Source organism: Thermobia domestica, chromosome 5, assembly GCF_964235325.1.
Source record: "Thermobia domestica chromosome 5, izTheDome1.hap1.1, whole genome shotgun sequence".
In the NCBI taxonomy this organism is placed as follows: Eukaryota; Metazoa; Arthropoda; class Insecta; order Zygentoma; family Lepismatidae; genus Thermobia; species Thermobia domestica.
In genome coordinates this window covers 39,203,412-39,215,697 of record NC_137458.1, presented here as the reverse complement: position 1 = coordinate 39,215,697, position 12,286 = coordinate 39,203,412, and positions in this window count along the sequence as shown.

Here is a 12,286-nt window from a genome sequence, read left to right as displayed (position 1 = left end):
ACTAAGTTTTGAGCAAAATTATGCTTGGTTCGAAAAGATATGAGCAAACGAAAAATGTTTGTAAGCTATAGAAAGTTGCTCTTTGCAATAGCCCAAAGGCTAGGTCACGAATATCTTTCGAGCGTGTGATAACGAATTTGCGAAATATGAGTTCAGAATTTCTTTATACATGCACTCTTATAAATGTCTTTCCTCGGAGGAGGGAGGGGAGGAGAACAATTCGTAAAGGACATGGCCCCTACAAGCTCCCATCAGTGAATTCATACTGGATTGCCTGGAAATAATAATAATTGAGATTTTAGAAAATTGATAATAAGTCTAGGGATATCGCGTGACAGTTTGTCTTGTTTCCATTTCTTAATAACGAGCACATTAATGAAAGTGTTCTTTCAATTTATGTTATTACAGGTTATTACCATTTCTTTATTCATTTATTTATCCGGTCACGAAGCTCCAACATAAATGATGATTTAAGATCACTAGTCTAAGTCCACACTAAAGATAATGAAACATTTAAACAGAATATCCGTTTCTTTGAGAATAGTCAGCGACCAAATTAAAAACTTGTTACCGAAGAAGAGGTGTAAAGTGTTAATAAAATGATAGGCAATAGGGTTATATATGATATAATATTTAGGTAAAATATACACACAGGCAACACATATTTCAAACGTCGATCTCACATAACTTATTTGATATTATAGAACAAAAAATTATTTCCGCCTTTTTTCTTTAAATTTCAAATTACTTCACCCTTACAACTACATTAGTCCATTAGCTGGAAAATAATGATTCCATTAGCCTAACCGATTTTAAATAATAATTAGCTGAACCTACGATATCTACACAGCGCATCATTCTAATATGTGCATTAATTTTCTTCCCACTGTTTCACTAAATCTGTTACATTTGTCAAACAAGTAAATGCACCTGTTTGTGAGCCTGGCATCCCTGTAACTGACTGGTGTGGGGGATACTATGAGAATTAAATAAGTCAAATGTGTTGATTGATGTAGAGAAGCAATGGATGTCTGAAGCACATGTTTAAGATGGACAGAAGTTGTAAATACAAATTATGCATAGCAGAGATAAGTGAGAGCAACATAAAAGAAAGAAGAGAAAATCTATGAAGGAAAGAAAAACATCGGAGAAGATTAGGAGTAGTGGCATAGATTGGAATTGCCTGTAAGGACGTCAATGACAACTCCTTTAGGGCAAAGTAGTCGTGCGCTGATGGTTAAGGCAAAAATTAGTAACCTAAAGTCCAACAGTTTAAGTGCACTGAAGGAACTTTTTTATTTATAAATTTACGGTGTTTGATAAAAGATGCAAAACTTTTAATATTTTACTTTAAAGTAAGATAGACGTGCTGTTAATGTTGACGATAGAATTTTGATGATAAAAGTTAAGTTTGCGTTACCACGAATACGATAATGTTTAATTTAGTCTCTTATCGTGTGGAATTCTCAAAACGTTTTGAATCGATTGGTTCAATCATTGGCATAGGGTATAATTGGATTTTTATTTATTTTACGTTTTTTCGCACTGAAACTATGTAAAGACGTTACCTACAGTTTAACATGGATTGAAACTCACAAGGAGTTGTGATAATTTTTTAAATTTTATTTCAAAATTTTCATAAACATTGGATGAGCATCATATTTCACAGAAAAATATACAGTTAGTTTAAAATGAAATTCAAATTACCTGCAGACTTGAGGCAAATATACAATGGATTATTTATTATACACTGCCTACTAATCCGCTCGGGTAGAGCTTTATAGTTTCTCTGTATATTTTAAACCGATATTCATAATTCAATGCATGTGAGGGTTATTTTAACAAAAATAAGAAGAGATATAGATACGCATCCAAAACGTTACCGCCATTGTAATGCGCTTGGCTGACACAAGGGAATTCATATATGTCTCGTGTATTTCAAGTGATTTAACTATGGAACTTGTTCTCTTGTAACCAATAACTGCACATATATAAGGCATTATATATCTATTTAAATACTTGAGAAGTTATGCCATCTTCACAAGACGTATCATTCTAAGCTAAAATTCCTCCTTGTCAGAGATATTTTCTTAAAACAGAAAATTAAAATCTAAACAGTTACAATTTCGATTCAAAATGAAATGAACTAGTTCGACACACCACTCTTTTATTTGTCACTGTGAATGTGGTAACATAGCACCAAAGTCTAAGTGAAACTACTGTAATCTGTTATTTGCAGATGTTCTTGGCTACAATATGAAATAGGAATATAAGCAAGCTTCGGTTAAATTAGAAATAAGCAAAATAAAACAAAATTATAGAAGAATCGAACCCTCAACCTTCAAGGTAATAAACCAATGTAGTAACCATTTACGCTACGAAGACCGATATGCTTCTCACTTTTCGCTGTGTTGGATTTCATATGACAAAAATTGTAATTGTTGTGTTCTTGGCTTTCTTTTTCAAACATATAACATTTACAAAGTGAGAACCCGGTTTGAGAATTTTAGTTTCGAACAAACTGTAACTTTTCAATTATTTAAGAAAAACAAAGATTGATTAGGTGGATTTTGTAGCAAATTTCACAATATTAGACAAGAGCATACATGCTTAAGTAATATCAAATTATCTATAGCAATATATATACTTTAATTTATTATGTTGTCTGTTCCATACTTTTTATGTTCATTGACGAGTTTTCTTGTCAAGATAATGCAGGTTCTTTACATGTTTTTTTTTCGTAAATAGGATTCTCACACGTGATAAACAGGAATGCATGCATGTAGGTCTGACACATCCCTATTACACCAGCTGCGCTTACTTTGTGTCTTGATGACATTACACCCTTTAAATGCTTGAACCATCTTCATGCGATACGCAAGCTTCTGATTTTTATATTCTTTTTATACAATTTCTTAAGTTTGTTCTGTACATGCCAATTATATTTTTGGTACATGTAATATGTATATTATTGTCGTTCATAAAAACGAGCGAAAATATTTTTCTTTGTAAAGAAATCTGAGGAAATTTGGAATGACACAAGCTCATTTCTGGGACTTAACGTTAATCTCTAGAAGCATCTGCATTTAAGGTGTGTCCTGAAGTAAATGTTTCAAATGAATATTAGTCACATGATAGAAAGGACTACTGAAGCCTGGATGGAACAGAACCAAGAATGAATGATTCAGACATATCAATCTTTGGCTATTAGTAAAATACGAAACAAAATCAATTATATAAAAGCGAATGTGAGTTTCTGTCTGACCTGATCACGCAATAACTACTGAAACACTTAAAATGATATTTCAACCTTAAGGATGATTTATCAACCTTAGGTCTTCCAAGGACTATGAAATTAAATTGATTAAAATGTATTGTATATCCTAAGGGGGAGCGGAGATCATAATGTGTGCGAAAAATATGACATATAAGTCGTTTTGAACACACAACTTTACTAGTAACTTATTTTAACAAGACAAAATTTCGGAGTATACGAGATACGTCGTACATGAAATCCATACATACTCACTCAACTTCTGACCTCTTACGGATACGGTAGTTTCTCCCGCGAGACTCATAAAATTTCTCGTCTCATCTTGAATTTAAAAAGTCTCGACTCTCGATCCGAAATTTATCTTCTCATTGGCAGCTTTAAGCATATCACATTCCTGAAAAAAATGATTTACAAAATCTTAATTGCTAGAGCAAAATAACTCAAATGTCAGTTCGTGCCGTTAAGTACGGTTATTCAAAACTAACGTCTGGCAGTTTAAAGGAAGCGACATTCTGTTCCATTTCAGCATAAGAAACGACTACATATTGAGTTTGCGTCAATCTGATTTTTAACATGTAATTAAAGAAGTCTATAGATACAAAATTTCAAACATTTATGCATAACGATTCAAAATAAGGTCCACCTTTCTCTTTCACTGGTTAACGCGACCTCCATCGATACAGGAGATCCCGGGTTCGATTCCCAGTTGTAGAGCATTGAATGCATTATGGTCAGTGTTCGAAGTGGAAAAAAAGCAGAGGCGGTATGCTTTATTACGATTTTAACTTGGCATACCGGCTATCTAAATGTTGAAATACAGTGAGAGTGTGTTTCCTGAAAGTTAGCATGCCTATTTACATTACCACTGACAACCACTGGGGAGCTTCTCTTTAGTTACTGGAGGGGCATGGTGAGACTTTGATCCCTCGCCAACAACTTCCTAACAACAACAACAACAAAAAACTTATGTTGTATTATAGAGAATTATATACGAAAATGCTCAAAAATCGAGTTTTTATATTCACGATTTCCTGCAACAAAGCTCCCGGACCCCCCCACTGGACTGAGGGATATTCCAAACCCCCGGAAGACTCGCCCCTAAAGCAGACAACCCCTAAATCCGCTCATGCTCAAAACACGACATTTATATGAATTAAGAAAAGAAGACACACGCGTAGTCGCTAACGCTCTCGCCTTTGGTGTGAGCGGTCCCGGGTTCGGTTCCCGGTGGAGACACTAAGTCGAAAAAGTGTAATAGCCTTTTCAGGCCAGCCACCTTGAATGGGATTTTTCCTGGGTTTCCCTCATTCACACCAGGCAAATGCCGGGATGGTACCTAACAACTATCCCAGGCCGCTTCCTTCTTTCCCTTTCATCGGATAGTGTGCTCACCGAGGGAAGTGGTCCCTCATGTACGTGACGGACTAAATGGCATTCGATGCCGACAGCCCAGAAATCTAATTCCTAATTCCTAAGAAGACACACACATACATACGAAAGAAACAATTCAATATGACACATCAAAATATACACTAGACGAACTTCTTTGAAGACACCCCATTTTAAAAACAAAAGGTAGGGAAAAACAAAAATTTCGGTATTGTCAACTTAGAAATTATTTCTACATGAGAAATAAAATCTTTTTAGGTGCACAGCTGTCAGCTGGTCCTGAATTACCGGATTTATTAAACGTATTTAGCATTTATTCTCCCGTGACGGTATGTCTTGATCACTAAAAAACAGAGGCGGTATGCCTTCGTCACCAAAAAACCAGAGGCGGTATGGCATACTACCGCATACCGTCTCACTTCGACCACTGATTATGGTGATTCGGATGCTACCTCACACTGTAGATTCATATCTTATATTGACTTGGTGGTGGAAAACTTAATCGACAAACCAACAATATGGTACTGAAAAAACGAACTCCCATTTTTATGCATCTTACATTATTGAAATAATGCAAATGCATCACATTTTCGCATTCTGTTTATCAAAAATTCCATACATGAAATTTTGTTTGTTTATGTCGATCCCTCAAGAAGCTATGTAGACGTTTATAAAGGGGCCACATTCATTTTAGTTCCCCATCAGGTGATTGATTGGAGTTTAACGTTCCATTTCAACAACGAAGCTATATAACACAAGACTACAGTTTAAAGTGGGATCCAAACGTCTATATAGAAGGCAAGTATCCCCCACTAGGAATCGAACCTGGGACCCACTCGTTAGAAGTTCACCTAAGAAAGAGCACTTGACCCCCTAGAGAGAAGATTTTTTAAAAAAATCCTTCTTAATGAACACCTAGAAATTAAGAATAACAAACTATCCAGATTTAATCTCATTCAGTAAAGTCATTCTAAAAGACACAATAATGAATCAGTCAGTCAATCAGATACAATTTCATGTTACTCCTATTGGGTTACAGCGATTGAAATGTTCAACTGACGTGTGTCAATCTCAAAGGTCAAAGATATGAAAACTATTAGCACAATGCTAGTTAATCAAAGTAGACTCCAGCTGCAGTGACACTCGAGTCTGCGATACAAAGCCCCCAGCCCTACGTTACATCGCCCAGCCATTAGGGAAGTTCCTGTGAATAAGTAATCTAGGTGGTAATCCATGAAAGTCATCAGGAGAGTAAGGTGTCATACGGCAACTCTTGAAGAGTCTGCGTCATCCTTTGAGCAACATGGCTGTTAATTATTGCTGTATATTGCATTCAAACTTCCAGTGCACTTAATTTAGTTGAACTGACGTAGAAAGACATAATGGATCTTCTTCACCATAGTGGTAGGTTTGAAAACTAGTCTGGACGTTAATAATTATTCTGAGCGTGTACGATTGTGGTAGTAGATCCATTTTTCATCAAAAGTCACAGTCCGATTTAGGAAACCTTCGTCGTTTTTTCCATACATTCAGAGAACTCCAGATCTCCGGACGACAATCCTTGTTTATCAGTGTCAATTACTGTGACACCCATATATATATATACAAGGTCTGTATGATAAGTAATGAGACTCGCCGCGCCGCGGCGCGCGTGTCGCTGGAGCGGGTTTGTCGGTGATGGAGGATGTAGGGGGGGGTCCGAGCAAAGCAACGCACCGCGCGTCAGTTGGCTCCGAGCCTTAGTGGAGTGCGGACAAGCCTTGGACAAAGCCCTTGTGAACATTCTTGTCACGGCGGAAAATCAACAAACATGGAGGGTTCCATCGAACAGCGTTATGCGATCAAATTTTGCGTTCGCCTGGGGAAAACGGCTACTCAGACGCTTTCTCTCATCACGGAGGCCTACAAAGAGGAAGCCCTATCCAAAGCCCAGGTGTTTCGTTGGCACAGTGCGTTCCGGAACGGCCGGGAAAGCGTTGAGGATCTGGAGAGGGCTGGACGCCCGACAACAGTGACTACGGACGAAACTGTGGCAAAAGTGAGGAATCTCCTGAACTCAGACCGTCGATTATCGTTGAGATTGATTGCTGATGAACTCGATATGAACCACACAACAGTGCACAAGATTGTGACGGAACAATTGGGAATGAGAAAAATCTGTGCGAAACTGGTGCCGCGAGTGTTGACTGACGAACAAAAGCAACGACGTGTTGATTGTTGTCAGGAACTGTTGAACCTCATGAACAGTGACCCTAACTTTGAAGATGACGTTATAACAGGTGACGAGTCGTGGGTGTTCCAGTACGACCCTGAAACGAAACGTCAAAGCGCGGAGTGGCACACTCCTGCGTCCCCGCGCCCCAAGAAGGCCAGAATGTCGAAGTCAAAGGTGAAAACAATGTTGATTGTTTTTTTTGACAATGTGGGGGTGGTCCACAAGGAGTTTGTACCCCAAGGACAAGCCGTCAACGCCGCCTTCTACAAACAAGTCCTTGAGAGACTGCACAGGAGCGTCAAGCGGAAAAGACCGGCGATCGCTAGCCGGTGGAAGTTGCATCACGACAATGCCCCTGCCCACACCGCCTTCTTAGTGACCTCCTTTTTGACCCGGATTGGGGTGGAAGTCCTTCCACAACCACCCTACAGCCCAGATGTGAGCCCGGCCGACTTCTTCCTCTTCCCGAAGCTGAAGCCACGCTTGAAAGGAACCCGTTTTGCAGACGTCACAGCCATCCAAGCAGCCGTGACCACATTTCTACAGGACATGCCGGCTGCTGACTTCCAGGGGGCGTTTGCAGCGTGGAAACATCGATTGCAGAAGTGCATCGACGCAAGAGGAGAGTACTTCGAAAGCTTTTAAGTCCCTGTACAGATCAGATCAATAAAACAATGTTTCCAGACCTGGTCTCATTACTTATCATACAAACCCTGTATATATATATATATATATATATATATATATATATATATATATATATATATATATATATATATATATATATATATAATCTTACAATTGCACGGAGCCACCAAACGACAGTGTTATGGTGTATACCTAACTTCGTCTGCATTGGCTTCAGGAACTTATTTGAACAAGCTTGGTCGGTAGTCAAGGGGATTGATTTCCAGTATCTGTGTCAATGGCGTGTGGTTCATTCATTCACCAATGCACTGTTGGTGCTTTCTGCGGCTAGAAATGCATAATGTCCTAGTTTGAACTCGTAAAGGAAAATCACTTATAATTGTGTTTTCCCCATGCTGCACTTACACATAAACCTAGTGAACAGACACTACCTGTTGACAAAGTGGGCATCCAAACCTGCTTTCTAACCACACTCGGAGTTTCTGACGTCCATAGAATGGAAAATTTCCCACCAGACTTAAAATCGGATAGGGGGCGCGGTGCCTTCGTGTTAGATCGCTCACTTCTGGTGTGAAGGGTTCCATGTTGATTTCACAATATGTGAGTTTGTGATAGACCATATAGTTTCCAGGATTTTCTCTGGGTTTCCTAATTTTCTCCCACATTTTCATCGTATCAATTATTTCATAATCATGTATTTCCATTATTCATTAACCTTCATTAGGCTAAGGGTCATAATCGTGGAATGTTAAAGTAGACATTTAATTTATTTTTCAAATCGTAAATTTTATTTCAATAGCACCAACCCAAATACATATCGACGAAGTATTTTTTTTAATGACATAGTTTAGTTTATTTTATATTCATGTATTATAATAACGATAGATAATAATAATCTATCGATATTATCGTTATTATCTATACCAGTAGAACTCTCTTATGACTATAAGATTAATATATGTGCTTTCGGAGTGGGAGACAAGACTTTAATTTGTGAGGTGAACTTATGTGGTTCAGATCCCAAGTTAAGCTGTATTACCATGTCCATGAAGCGTTTTTGCTGAAAGCCGTGAGAAGCGTATCCCACCAATAACCAGATTGACCGTTTCCGTTTAGGTTAGACTTATGTAGAATGAATTGCAAAATTACACAGCCAGAATCCAATAATGGTTTTTATTATTGACCATTTGAATGTTTTCTGAAACTCAAGGCCATAGCTACTCCAGTTCTTACTGTGCTTGTTATATAGAGAAAATAATATTAATAACCGTATTTTTGCTGTTTTATGGCAAGGTTTTAATCTTCTTTGTTTCCAGGAAGATTAAATAAGGGATTAGGAAATTGTCTTACAAACGACATTGAGAATTTACTGTTGACTACGGACTTCAATTGAAGTTTTTTCTAGTTATTAAAGAGAAGCGCATTTGAAATTCACATTGCAATATGATTACAATAAAGTATAGCTACTTGCTGTCAAAAGTTTTTGAGTTAGGTAGTATTCTGCCTTTAACAAACAGAAAATTCTTCTCTTTTTTCATAATTGGAATTCCCATTATACGCGCAGCTTTATTCACAGTACTAGAAACACGAAACGGGTGGGACCAGACAACCTGATTTAACATGTGGAGCTTCTTTATGTGGGACTACACTAAGAAAAAGTTTCTCTCTCTCTCTCTCTCTCTCTCTCTCTCTCTCCCTAGAAATGTAGACGAATTGCAGGTCTGGGAAACAGAAATAATAATTTTAAGAAAATCTTACGATTTGGGAGAAATCAGTTACAGGTAAGACATTCGTCGTATCACAAGATATACAGCACACTGTTATATGTAAAATCATTTCCATAAGATATAATTTTATTTTTATTATTATTATTTTCTACACAATTAAATATTGTTTTTGAATAACTCTCTGTATTTGCAACGCGAAAAGATATTAATCAAAGTCTATATATTTAATATTCTAAATTATTTTTTGTAGAACATAAACTATAAGTTCGAATGCTACAGACAGGTTATACAGAGAGTTGTGTAGCACCGCGTAGCGCACATTCAGCTTTTCTAAGATCGACTTGTAATACTTTTTATTTATTTATTTCTAAACGAAAGTTCAGTATTTTTTATATCAGGAAGCAGTACAATTGTGTCCTGATTCTGGATCATCACTAAAATGTATTATGCCAATTTCGCTAATGTTGGGTGTCGAACTGAGGACTGATGTCCTTTTTGTGAAAAGTAATTCTGTAAGATATCTTGAAATGAGTGGAGCAACGCTAACGACATCTATGTTCCGCCTTCTCATTCACATCTTCAGGAAAACTGTCTACGCCATCTCTTGACAGTTTTCTGAGTTACCTGACTGTTAGTAAAGTATTTCGATGCGTAGAAATTCCACCCTTGGCTTGGCGGTGAATTTTAATAAAATTTGAAACTCTGCAGTAACGTTTAGATAGCACAGTCCATAATTCGGAATATTTCCATTTCTCATAATGTTTTAATCTCTTTAGCCTACTGCAATATATTAGACGTATATTTCATTTTTTCTCCTTTTCTCTCAAATTTATATTTTGTGTGTGACTGCGATTAGAATTATTGTCTTTTCCTAAAACCTTTTGCCGATTTTGCTGCGGTCAGCTTTACGGGTAATCTCTACCTTTCTCTAGCTTGTGTCATATCCACTGATACACCATACTGCATATGCAGGCCCGTATCCACGGGGGGCAAGAGGGGGCCGGGCCCCCCTAAATTTTGGATGGCCCCCATAAAATTTCACGGTAGGCTTGCAAATGAACTATAATATGGTGATGAAGTATAATATGATTGGGTCGGGCCCCCCTAACTTCTACCGGCCCCCCCTAAATTTTCGAGCTGGCTACGGGCCTGTGCATATGTTCTCTCACACAATCAATCCACCTCTTCTTTGGTCAGCCTCGCGCTTGTTTTCCTTTCAGTTCTGTAGCATTCACTCGGTGAGCTACTATTCGAAAGTTCTAATCTGTGGCAGATCCACGGATGGGGGCGGTAGAAGCAACTGGCTCCCAGAAAAACTACCTTAATCTCAGCTGATATTGTGAAACATAGACTCGCTTTTCTTTTCATTCACAGAGCTCGAAGATTCCTGGGCGCCAGGGCACCATTGCGACTGAAAATGCGAGTCTAGTACCTAGACAATAAAACATATAGGACTAAGTATGAAATTATGTTCATATTATTGTGTTTCCTGGTTTTTGGAACAAGTCAGAAAGACATTTATTGGAGAATCTTTGATAGAGTTCGATGACAAGTCTTGCTACTCGACTCGAACTATCTCCAAAACATTGTTCTTCAGTTTTTCGTGAATAAGAAACTCAACACCACCAAAAGTAAGTTGTACTGTTGTTTGGAAACTGATTTTACTTACTTCACGCTTTATTGTGTCTCCTACTCCATCGCAGACATTCTTCCTATAGCAAGAGGCAAAAAAGTGTTTCTAATTCAAAATCTGTTTTGTTGTTTCAAATGTTTGATTTATTTTATTTTTAAATCGGCTCCCACTTCTATCCGAAAAGTAAATAATGAACATGCAGAGACATGGTCCTTCCTACTGAACGTATTCTTAATTCAATTATAATAATCAGTTTATATCTTCCAATGCTCTGTTTATTTCTTATTTCTTTTAATATTTTATTGTTATTCCTTATTGGCGATCAATTTTATTTAATTTTCATAATTAACTTGTTTATTTGAATATTGTAAGTTTATTGTAAAGTGTAAGTAATTCAACATTAAAATAGAAATAATAAATCAAAGCAAAATGTGTTCTAAGATTCAAATTCGTTAAGTATTTATTTCAGAATCAAGTAGTTGAGAGTAGCATAAACATGTTTTCCGTGCAACATTTGAAAATTCACAACTTCGTTTACTGTCAAATATCAAAGTTGAAATTTCTACTATAGTTTTCTCTTATATATATACACCTGCAGAAAATTCCATTTCCCACTACAGGTATTGTATATCAAACATTGCTAAAATTACAAAATTTAAAATTTAATATATATATATATATATATATATATATATATATATATATATATATATATATATATATATATATATATATATATATATATATATAATTGTAGGAAAAATTCAGTGTACTTTAGCTATAATAACTATAGTACTATATGAACTTATAATATCAACTTTGATATTTCACCCCTTCGTTACAAACCTCAGCTCTAAGAAGGAAAATTTGTTAACTTTCGACACTAAACTTAGCAAGTAATTTTTTATCTATTAGGGTTCAATTAGGGCTTTTCATGCTAAGACGCAAAATTAAAGAAGAGAAAGTATTGAAGAAAATGGTGTTTGTTGCAATGTTTTTGAATAGTCCGGTCCTAAGATATACAAGATTAAGCTAACGTCTGCAGAGTCACTTATTGGCACGCAGTGCTCAACAAAAATGACCGCCACTCGCAAACTAGCTTCGAATACAACTTTTAAAAAACATTTTAATGTTCCCTATGTATATGGTTATAATATATATAAAACATCTCTAAAAATTAAAATATTGAAGCAACCCTCATTAATGCCAACCAATTTCATATGGATCGATCGATGTTTAAAGTATTTATTATGGTATTTGAAACCTTGCATAATGTAGACGGATTTAATTTTTTCGTACAGCATACAGCATATAGGTTAAGAACTGCCCAGAATACAAAATATGGCTGCAAAATAAAGTTTATTCTTGGCCAGACAAGTCTTTTGATGCTTTAATTAATC